Here is a 12,424-nt window from a genome sequence, read left to right as displayed (position 1 = left end):
CACAACTAGGTGAACACAACTAGATAAATACTAACAAACCACGATCTCGTACAATCCACTACACACACAACCCGACCTCCCCCCCAACTCCCTAAATCACTCTACCAAAGTCATTAAAAAATTAAAACAAATCAATTAATACACCAAAAATACTAACTATAAATAAAGGAACCAAATTTGAGACATACAGCGATTCCAGCGTGGTCTAGTCGGAAGAGAACGTGTTCTCATCTGGATAGATTGCGATCGAGCCTGTCGGAACGGGTGTGTAACTGCAGGGCACAAATATTTGTGTGTCCCCTCCTGTAGCTGCCTCTGTTTCGACAGGTTTCCTGGATAGCTAGAATTGACCTGGCCCTTGTAAAGTGGGGAAGGGGTGAAATCCGTTGGGCCCACGGATGGATACCTTGGATCTATGGACTTAGGGCAGGTCTAATCACCTGGGATTCGAACCCACGGTGGGAATAAGGGAGGAGATATGGGGAGGGGAAGGGGAAGGATGTTTCCTGGAACCAAACCTCACATAAACCCGGACACTCACACACACACACACACCCTCACCCGAACAATCACAGGGGCACTCACACTCACACACACCCATAGACTGTGATAAGGGAGACCATCTGAGGGGACACAGATGGCCTCGTGGACCCACAGGCATAACCGGACACACACGCAACCGGACTCTCACACACTCACACGGACACTCACAGGGATAAACACACACACAGACACACATCCATAGACACAAACTGTGATAAGGGAGACCATCTGAGGGGACACAGATGGCCTCCTGGACCCACAGGTATATATCAATATTTAAATATACATACATATTTATAAATATAACATATTTTTAAAAAAATAAATAAATAAAATAAAAATTAATATATATATATATATATATATATATATATATATATATATATATATATATATATATATATATATATATATATATATATATATATATATATATATATATATATATGTCGTACCTAGTAGCCAGAACGCACTTCTCAGCCTACTATGCAAGGCCCGATTTGCCTAATAAGCCAAGTTTTCCTGAATTAATATATTTTCTCTAATTTTTTTCTTATGAAATGATAAAAGTGTTCATTTCATTATGTATGAGTTAAGTTCTTTTCATTTGAGTTAAAACTAATGTAGATATATAACCGAACCTAACCAACCCTAAAATGGTTAACATAAATTGATTGGAATATGTATGTAGACGCTCAGTTAGTGTTACTGTAATTTATATGGTTAACGTTTGAATGACATAGTTTCCCCTCATTGTCACATTTTTTGTTACTATTTCGCTGTTCATTCTCACTCTCTCTGAATCCCGTGGACTAATTGTGCTCACGAGTGTTTGTTTAAGGTACGGTAACCATAGGCTTTTCGCACAATAATTTGCAACTATTTAAGAAGAAACATTTCTAAAGATTATCTAAGTTTCTAATAAAATATTCTTTTTCCTAACATACAAGTCAATCACACAGTACCTAACTTCAGTCAGAAACACTTTTCTTACTATATCTCGCAACGTCTTTTGCATATATATCCTATCTTAAAAAATAACAATTTTAATTCATAACTGGCAACCCCCCTCCCCATCCAGAGCTTTCAAGGCCACCAAACGTCATTCCTTTCCCTTAACCTCTCCCAAATTATCTTTTGCACCAATACACAAACTAGGGGGCTTTATTGCTGAGTGGACGTCGCTCCCGACTCGTAATCCTAGCTCATTCGATCCCCCGGTGATGGCACAAACGGAAATCAGCAGAGTTTCTATCATTCTGATGCCCTCTGTTACTTAGCAGTAAATATGTAAATGAGCGTTAGACAGCTGTTGCGGGCTGCTTCCTGGGTGTGTGTGTGTGTGGAATTTTTTTTTATTAGTTATTAATAATTGATTGATTGGCAGTTGAGAGGCGGGCCGAAAGAGCAGAGCTCAACCCTCGCAAGCACAACTAGGTGAACACAACTAGATAAATACTAACAAACCACGATCTCGTACAATCCACTACACACACAACCCGACCTCCCCCCCAACTCCCTAAATCACTCTACCTAAGTCATTAAAAAATTAAAACAAATCAATTAATACACCAAAAATACTAACTATAAATAAAGGAACCAAATTTGAGACATACAGCGATTCCAGCGTGGTCTAGTCGGAAGAGAACGTGTTCTCATCTGGATAGATTGCGATCGAGCCTGTCGGAACGGGTGTGTAACTGCAGGGCACAAATATTTGTGTGTCCCCTCCTGTAGCTGCCTCTGTTTCGACAGGTTTCCTGGATAGCTAGAATTGACCTGGCCCTTGGAAAGTGGGGAAGGGGTGAAATCCGTTGGGCCCACGGATGGATACCTTGGATCCATGGACTTAGGGCAGGTCTAATCACCTGGGATTCGAACCCACGGTGGGAATAAGGGAGGAGATATGGGGAGGGGAAGGGGAAGGATGTTTCCTGGAACCAAACCTCACATAAACCCGGACACTCACACACACACACACACCCTCACCCGAACAATCACAGGGGCACTCACACTCACACACACCCATAGACTGTGATAAGGGAGACCATCTGAGGGGACACAGATGGCCTCGTGGACCCACAGGCATAACCGGACACACACGCAACCGGACTCTCACACACTCACACGGACACTCACAGGGATAAACACACACACAGACACACATCCATAGACACAAACTGTGATAAGGGAGACCATCTGAGGGGACACAGATGGCCTCCTGGACCCACAGGTATATATCAATATTTAAATATACATACATATTTATAAATATAACATATTTTTAAAAATAAATAAATAAAATAAAAATTAATATATATATATATATATATATATATATATATATATATATATATATATATATATATATATATATATATATATATATATATATATATATATATATATATGTCGTACCTAGTAGCCAGAACGCACTTCTCAGCCTACTATGCAAGGCCCGATTTGCCTAATAAGCCAAGTTTTCCTGAATTAATATATTTTCTCTAATTTTTTTCTTATGAAATGATAAAAGTGTTCATTTCATTATGTATGAGTTAAGTTCTTTTCATTTGAGTTAAAACTAATGTAGATATATAACCGAACCTAACCAACCCTAAAATGGTTAACATAAATTGATTGGAATATGTATGTAGACGCTCAGTTAGTGTTACTGTAATTTATATGGTTAACGTTTGAATGACATAGTTTCCCCTCATTGTCACATTTTTTGTTACTATTTCGCTGTTCATTCTCACTCTCTCTGAATCCCGTGGACTAATTGTGCTCACGAGTGTTTGTTTAAGGTACGGTAACCATAGGCTTTTCACACAATAATTTGCAACTATTTAAGAAGAAACATTTCTAAAGATTATCTAAGTTTCTAATAAATATTCTTTTTCCTAACATACAAGTCAATCACACAGTACCTAACTTCAGTCAGAAACACTTTTCTTACTATATCTCGCAACGTCTTTTGCATATATATCCTATCTTAAAAAATAACAATTTTAATTCATAACTGGCAACCCCCCTCCCCTCCAGAGCTTTCAAGGCCACCAAACGTCATTCCTTTCCCTTAACCTCTCCCAAATTATCTTTTGCACCAATACACAAACTAGGGGGCTTTATTGCTGAGTGGACGTCGCTCCCGACTCGTAATCCTAGCTCATTCGATCCCCCGGTGATGGCACAAACGGAAATCAGCAGAGTTTCTATCATTCTGATGCCCTCTGTTACTTAGCAGTAAATATGTAAATGAGCGTTAGACAGCTGTTGCGGGCTGCTTCCTGGGTGTGTGTGTGTGTGGAATTTTTTTTTATTAGTTATTAATAATTGATTGATTGGCAGTTGAGAGGCGGGCCGAAAGAGCAGAGCTCAACCCTCGCAAGCACAACTAGGTGAACACAACTAGATAAATACTAACAAACCACGATCTCGTACAATCCACTACACACACAACCCGACCTCCCCCCCAACTCCCTAAATCACTCTACCTAAGTCATTAAAAAATTAAAACAAATCAATTAATACACCAAAAATACTAACTATAAATAAAGGAACCAAATTTGAGACATACAGCGATTCCAGCGTGGTCTAGTCGGAAGAGAACGTGTTCTCATCTGGATAGATTGCGATCGAGCCTGTCGGAACGGGTGTGTAACTGCAGGGCACAAATATTTGTGTGTCCCCTCCTGTAGCTGCCTCTGTTTCGACAGGTTTCCTGGATAGCTAGAATTGACCTGGCCCTTGGAAAGTGGGGAAGGGGTGAAATCCGTTGGGCCCACGGATGGATACCTTGGATCCATGGACTTAGGGCAGGTCTAATCACCTGGGATTCGAACCCACGGTGGGAATAAGGGAGGAGATATGGGGAGGGGAAGGGGAAGGATGTTTCCTGGAACCAAACCTCACATAAACCCGGACACTCACACACACACACACACCCTCACCCGAACAATCACAGGGGCACTCACACTCACACACACCCATAGACTGTGATAAGGGAGACCATCTGAGGGGACACAGATGGCCTCGTGGACCCACAGGCATAACCGGACACACACGCAACCGGACTCTCACACACTCACACGGACACTCACAGGGATAAACACACACACAGACACACATCCATAGACACAAACTGTGATAAGGGAGACCATCTGAGGGGACACAGATGGCCTCCTGGACCCACAGGTATATATCAATATTTAAATATACATACATATTTATAAATATAACATATTTTTAAAAATAAATAAATAAAATAAAATTAATATATATATATATATATATATATATATATATATATATATATATATATATATATATATATATATATATATATATATATATATATATGTCGTACCTAGTAGCCAGAACGCACTTCTCAGCCTACTATGCAAGGCCCGATTTGCCTAATAAGCCAAGTTTTCCTGAATTAATATATTTTCTCTAATTTTTTTCTTATGAAATGATAAAAGTGTTCATTTCATTATGTATGAGTTAAGTTCTTTTCATTTGAGTTAAAACTAATGTAGATATATAACCGAACCTAACCAACCCTAAAATGGTTAACATAAATTGATTGGAATATGTATGTAGACGCTCAGTTAGTGTTACTGTAATTTATATGGTTAACGTTTGAATGACATAGTTTCCCCTCATTGTCACATTTTTTGTTACTATTTCGCTGTTCATTCTCACTCTCTCTGAATCCCGTGGACTAATTGTGCTCACGAGTGTTTGTTTAAGGTACGGTAACCATAGGCTTTTCACACAATAATTTGCAACTATTTAAGAAGAAACATTTCTAAAGATTATCTAAGTTTCTAATAAATATTCTTTTTCCTAACATACAAGTCAATCACACAGTACCTAACTTCAGTCAGAAACACTTTTCTTACTATATCTCGCAACGTCTTTTGCATATATATCCTATCTTAAAAAATAACAATTTTAATTCATAACTGGCAACCCCCCTCCCCTCCAGAGCTTTCAAGGCCACCAAACGTCATTCCTTTCCCTTAACCTCTCCCAAATTATCTTTTGCACCAATACACAAACTAGGGGGCTTTATTGCTGAGTGGACGTCGCTCCCGACTCGTAATCCTAGCTCATTCGATCCCCCGGTGATGGCACAAACGGAAATCAGCAGAGTTTCTATCATTCTGATGCCCTCTGTTACTTAGCAGTAAATATGTAAATGAGCGTTAGACAGCTGTTGCGGGCTGCTTCCTGGGTGTGTGTGTGTGTGTGGAATTTTTTTTTATTAGTTATTAATAATTGATTGATTGGCAGTTGAGAGGCGGGCCGAAAGAGCAGAGCTCAACCCTCGCAAGCACAACTAGGTGAACACAACTAGATAAATACTAACAAACCACGATCTCGTACAATCCACTACACACACAACCCGACCTCCCCCCAACTCCCTAAATCACTCTACCTAAGTCATTAAAAAATTAAAACAAATCAATTAATACACCAAAAATACTAACTATAAATAAAGGAACCAAATTTGAGACATACAGCGATTCCAGCGTGGTCTAGTCGGAAGAGAACGTGTTCTCATCTGGATAGATTGCGATCGAGCCTGTCGGAACGGGTGTGTAACTGCAGGGCACAAATATTTGTGTGTCCCCTCCTGTAGCTGCCTCTGTTTCGACAGGTTTCCTGGATAGCTAGAATTGACCTGGCCCTTGGAAAGTGGGGAAGGGGTGAAATCCGTTGGGCCCACGGATGGATACCTTGGATCCATGGACTTAGGGCAGGTCTAATCACCTGGGATTCGAACCCACGGTGGGAATAAGGGAGGAGATATGGGGAGGGGAAGGGGAAGGATGTTTCCTGGAACCAAACCTCACATAAACCCGGACACTCACACACACACACACACCCTCACCCGAACAATCACAGGGGCACTCACACTCACACACACCCATAGACTGTGATAAGGGAGACCATCTGAGGGGACACAGATGGCCTCGTGGACCCACAGGCATAACCGGACACACACGCAACCGGACTCTCACACACTCACACGGACACTCACAGGGATAAACACACACACAGACACACATCCATAGACACAAACTGTGATAAGGGAGACCATCTGAGGGGACACAGATGGCCTCCTGGACCCACAGGTATATATCAATATTTAAATATACATACATATTTATAAATATAACATATTTTTAAAAAATAAATAAATAAAATAAAAATTAATATATATATATATATATATATTATATATATATATATATATATATATATATATATATATATATATATATATATGTCGTACCTAGTAGCCAGAACGCACTTCTCAGCCTACTATGCAAGGCCCGATTTGCCTAATAAGCCAAGTTTTCCTGAATTAATATATTTTCTCTAATTTTTTTCTTATGAAATGATAAAAGTGTTCATTTCATTATGTATGAGTTAAGTTCTTTTCATTTGAGTTAAAACTAATGTAGATATATAACCGAACCTAACCAACCCTAAAATGGTTAACATAAATTGATTGGAATATGTATGTAGACGCTCAGTTAGTGTTACTGTAATTTATATGGTTAACGTTTGAATGACATAGTTTCCCCTCATTGTCACATTTTTTGTTACTATTTCGCTGTTCATTCTCACTCTCTCTGAATCCCGTGGACTAATTGTGCTCACGAGTGTTTGTTTAAGGTACGGTAACCATAGGCTTTTCACACAATAATTTGCAACTATTTAAGAAGAAACATTTCTAAAGATTATCTAAGTTTCTAATAAATATTCTTTTTCCTAACATACAAGTCAATCACACAGTACCTAACTTCAGTCAGAAACACTTTTCTTACTATATCTCGCAACGTCTTTTGCATATATATCCTATCTTAAAAAATAACAATTTTAATTCATAACTGGCAACCCCCCTCCCCTCCAGAGCTTTCAAGGCCACCAAACGTCATTCCTTTCCCTTAACCTCTCCCAAATTATCTTTTGCACCAATACACAAACTAGGGGGCTTTATTGCTGAGTGGACGTCGCTCCCGACTCGTAATCCTAGCTCATTCGATCCCCCGGTGATGGCACAAACGGAAATCAGCAGAGTTTCTATCATTCTGATGCCCTCTGTTACTTAGCAGTAAATATGTAAATGAGCGTTAGACAGCTGTTGCGGGCTGCTTCCTGGGTGTGTGTGTGTGTGTGGAATTTTTTTTTATTAGTTATTAATAATTGATTGATTGGCAGTTGAGAGGCGGGCCGAAAGAGCAGAGCTCAACCCTCGCAAGCACAACTAGGTGAACACAACTAGATAAATACTAACAAACCACGATCTCGTACAATCCACTACACACACAACCCGACCTCCCCCCCAACTCCCTAAATCACTCTACCTAAGTCATTAAAAAATTAAAACAAATCAATTAATACACCAAAAATACTAACTATAAATAAAGGAACCAAATTTGAGACATACAGCGATTCCAGCGTGGTCTAGTCGGAAGAGAACGTGTTCTCATCTGGATAGATTGCGATCGAGCCTGTCGGAACGGGTGTGTAACTGCAGGGCACAAATATTTGTGTGTCCCCTCCTGTAGCTGCCTCTGTTTCGACAGGTTTCCTGGATAGCTAGAATTGACCTGGCCCTTGGAAAGTGGGGAAGGGGTGAAATCCGTTGGGCCCACGGATGGATACCTTGGATCCATGGACTTAGGGCAGGTCTAATCACCTGGGATTCGAACCCACGGTGGGAATAAGGGAGGAGATATGGGGAGGGGAAGGGGAAGGATGTTTCCTGGAACCAAACCTCACATAAACCCGGACACTCACACACACACACACACCCTCACCCGAACAATCACAGGGGCACTCACACTCACACACACCCATAGACTGTGATAAGGGAGACCATCTGAGGGGACACAGATGGCCTCGTGGACCCACAGGCATAACCGGACACACACGCAACCGGACTCTCACACACTCACACGGACACTCACAGGGATAAACACACACACAGACACACATCCATAGACACAAACTGTGATAAGGGAGACCATCTGAGGGGACACAGATGGCCTCCTGGACCCACAGGTATATATCAATATTTAAATATACATACATATTTATAAATATAACATATTTTTAAAAAATAAATAAATAAAATAAAAATTATATATTATATATATATATTATTATATATATTATATATATATATAATATATATATATATATATAATATATATATATATGTCGTACCTAGTAGCCAGAACGCACTTCTCAGCCTACTATGCAAGGCCCGATTTGCCTAATAAGCCAAGTTTTCCTGAATTAATATATTTTCTCTAATTTTTTTCTTATGAAATGATAAAAGTGTTCATTTCATTATGTATGAGTTAAGTTCTTTTCATTTGAGTTAAAACTAATGTAGATATATAACCGAACCTAACCAACCCTAAAATGGTTAACATAAATTGATTGGAATATGTATGTAGACGCTCAGTTAGTGTTACTGTAATTTATATGGTTAACGTTTGAATGACATAGTTTCCCCTCATTGTCACATTTTTTGTTACTATTTCGCTGTTCATTCTCACTCTCTCTGAATCCCGTGGACTAATTGTGCTCACGAGTGTTTGTTTAAGGTACGGTAACCATAGGCTTTTCACACAATAATTTGCAACTATTTAAGAAGAAACATTTCTAAAGATTATCTAAGTTTCTAATAAATATTCTTTTTCCTAACATACAAGTCAATCACACAGTACCTAACTTCAGTCAGAAACACTTTTCTTACTATATCTCGCAACGTCTTTTGCATATATATCCTATCTTAAAAAATAACAATTTTAATTCATAACTGGCAACCCCCCTCCCCTCCAGAGCTTTCAAGGCCACCAAACGTCATTCCTTTCCCTTAACCTCTCCCAAATTATCTTTTGCACCAATACACAAACTAGGGGGCTTTATTGCTGAGTGGACGTCGCTCCCGACTCGTAATCCTAGCTCATTCGATCCCCCGGTGATGGCACAAACGGAAATCAGCAGAGTTTCTATCATTCTGATGCCCTCTGTTACTTAGCAGTAAATATGTAAATGAGCGTTAGACAGCTGTTGCGGGCTGCTTCCTGGGTGTGTGTGTGTGTGTGGAATTTTTTTTTATTAGTTATTAATAATTGATTGATTGGCAGTTGAGAGGCGGGCCGAAAGAGCAGAGCTCAACCCTCGCAAGCACAACTAGGTGAACACAACTAGATAAATACTAACAAACCACGATCTCGTACAATCCACTACACACACAACCCGACCTCCCCCCCAACTCCCTAAATCACTCTACCTAAGTCATTAAAAAATTAAAACAAATCAATTAATACACCAAAAATACTAACTATAAATAAAGGAACCAAATTTGAGACATACAGCGATTCCAGCGTGGTCTAGTCGGAAGAGAACGTGTTCTCATCTGGATAGATTGCGATCGAGCCTGTCGGAACGGGTGTGTAACTGCAGGGCACAAATATTTGTGTGTCCCCTCCTGTAGCTGCCTCTGTTTCGACAGGTTTCCTGGATAGCTAGAATTGACCTGGCCCTTGGAAAGTGGGGAAGGGGTGAAATCCGTTGGGCCCACGGATGGATACCTTGGATCCATGGACTTAGGGCAGGTCTAATCACCTGGGATTCGAACCCACGGTGGGAATAAGGGAGGAGATATGGGGAGGGGAAGGGGAAGGATGTTTCCTGGAACCAAACCTCACATAAACCCGGACACTCACACACACACACACACCCTCACCCGAACAATCACAGGGGCACTCACACTCACACACACCCATAGACTGTGATAAGGGAGACCATCTGAGGGGACACAGATGGCCTCGTGGACCCACAGGCATAACCGGACACACACGCAACCGGACTCTCACACACTCACACGGACACTCACAGGGATAAACACACACACAGACACACATCCATAGACACAAACTGTGATAAGGGAGACCATCTGAGGGGACACAGATGGCCTCCTGGACCCACAGGTATATATCAATATTTAAATATACATACATATTTATAAATATAACATATTTTTAAAAATAAATAAATAAAAATAATATATATATATATATATATATATATATATATATATATATATATATATATATATATATATATATATATATATATATGTCGTACCTAGTAGCCAGAACGCACTTCTCAGCCTACTATGCAAGGCCCGATTTGCCTAATAAGCCAAGTTTTCCTGAATTAATATATTTTCTCTAATTTTTTTCTTATGAAATGATAAAAGTGTTCATTTCATTATGTATGAGTTAAGTTCTTTTCATTTGAGTTAAAACTAATGTAGATATATAACCGAACCTAACCAACCCTAAAATGGTTAACATAAATTGATTGGAATATGTATGTAGACGCTCAGTTAGTGTTACTGTAATTTATATGGTTAACGTTTGAATGACATAGTTTCCCCTCATTGTCACATTTTTTGTTACTATTTCGCTGTTCATTCTCACTCTCTCTGAATCCCGTGGACTAATTGTGCTCACGAGTGTTTGTTTAAGGTACGGTAACCATAGGCTTTTCACACAATAATTTGCAACTATTTAAGAAGAAACATTTCTAAAGATTATCTAAGTTTCTAATAAATATTCTTTTTCCTAACATACAAGTCAATCACACAGTACCTAACTTCAGTCAGAAACACTTTTCTTACTATATCTCGCAACGTCTTTTGCATATATATCCTATCTTAAAAAATAACAATTTTAATTCATAACTGGCAACCCCCCTCCCCTCCAGAGCTTTCAAGGCCACCAAACGTCATTCCTTTCCCTTAACCTCTCCCAAATTATCTTTTGCACCAATACACAAACTAGGGGGCTTTATTGCTGAGTGGACGTCGCTCCCGACTCGTAATCCTAGCTCATTCGATCCCCCGGTGATGGCACAAACGGAAATCAGCAGAGTTTCTATCATTCTGATGCCCTCTGTTACTTAGCAGTAAATATGTAAATGAGCGTTAGACAGCTGTTGCGGGCTGCTTCCTGGGTGTGTGTGTGTGTGTGGAATTTTTTTTTATTAGTTATTAATAATTGATTGATTGGCAGTTGAGAGGCGGGCCGAAAGAGCAGAGCTCAACCCTCGCAAGCACAACTAGGTGAACACAACTAGATAAATACTAACAAACCACGATCTCGTACAATCCACTACACACACAACCCGACCTCCCCCCCAACTCCCTAAATCACTCTACCTAAGTCATTAAAAAATTAAAACAAATCAATTAATACACCAAAAATACTAACTATAAATAAAGGAACCAAATTTGAGACATACAGCGATTCCAGCGTGGTCTAGTCGGAAGAGAACGTGTTCTCATCTGGATAGATTGCGATCGAGCCTGTCGGAACGGGTGTGTAACTGCAGGGCACAAATATTTGTGTGTCCCCTCCTGTAGCTGCCTCTGTTTCGACAGGTTTCCTGGATAGCTAGAATTGACCTGGCCCTTGGAAAGTGGGGAAGGGGTGAAATCCGTTGGGCCCACGGATGGATACCTTGGATCCATGGACTTAGGGCAGGTCTAATCACCTGGGATTCGAACCCACGGTGGGAATAAGGGAGGAGATATGGGGAGGGGAAGGGGAAGGATGTTTCCTGGAACCAAACCTCACATAAACCCGGACACTCACACACACACACACACCCTCACCCGAACAATCACAGGGGCACTCACACTCACACACACCCATAGACTGTGATAAGGGAGACCATCTGAGGGGACACAGATGGCCTCGTGGACCCACAGGCATAACCGGACACACCACAAACCGGACACACATACACACACACACAATGTACTCGAACATAGATGGGA

The sequence above is a fragment of the Procambarus clarkii genome, chromosome 71 (genome assembly GCF_040958095.1).
Source record: "Procambarus clarkii isolate CNS0578487 chromosome 71, FALCON_Pclarkii_2.0, whole genome shotgun sequence".
In the NCBI taxonomy this organism is placed as follows: domain Eukaryota; kingdom Metazoa; phylum Arthropoda; class Malacostraca; order Decapoda; family Cambaridae; genus Procambarus; species Procambarus clarkii.
Note: the sequence above shows the minus strand (reverse complement) of the source record.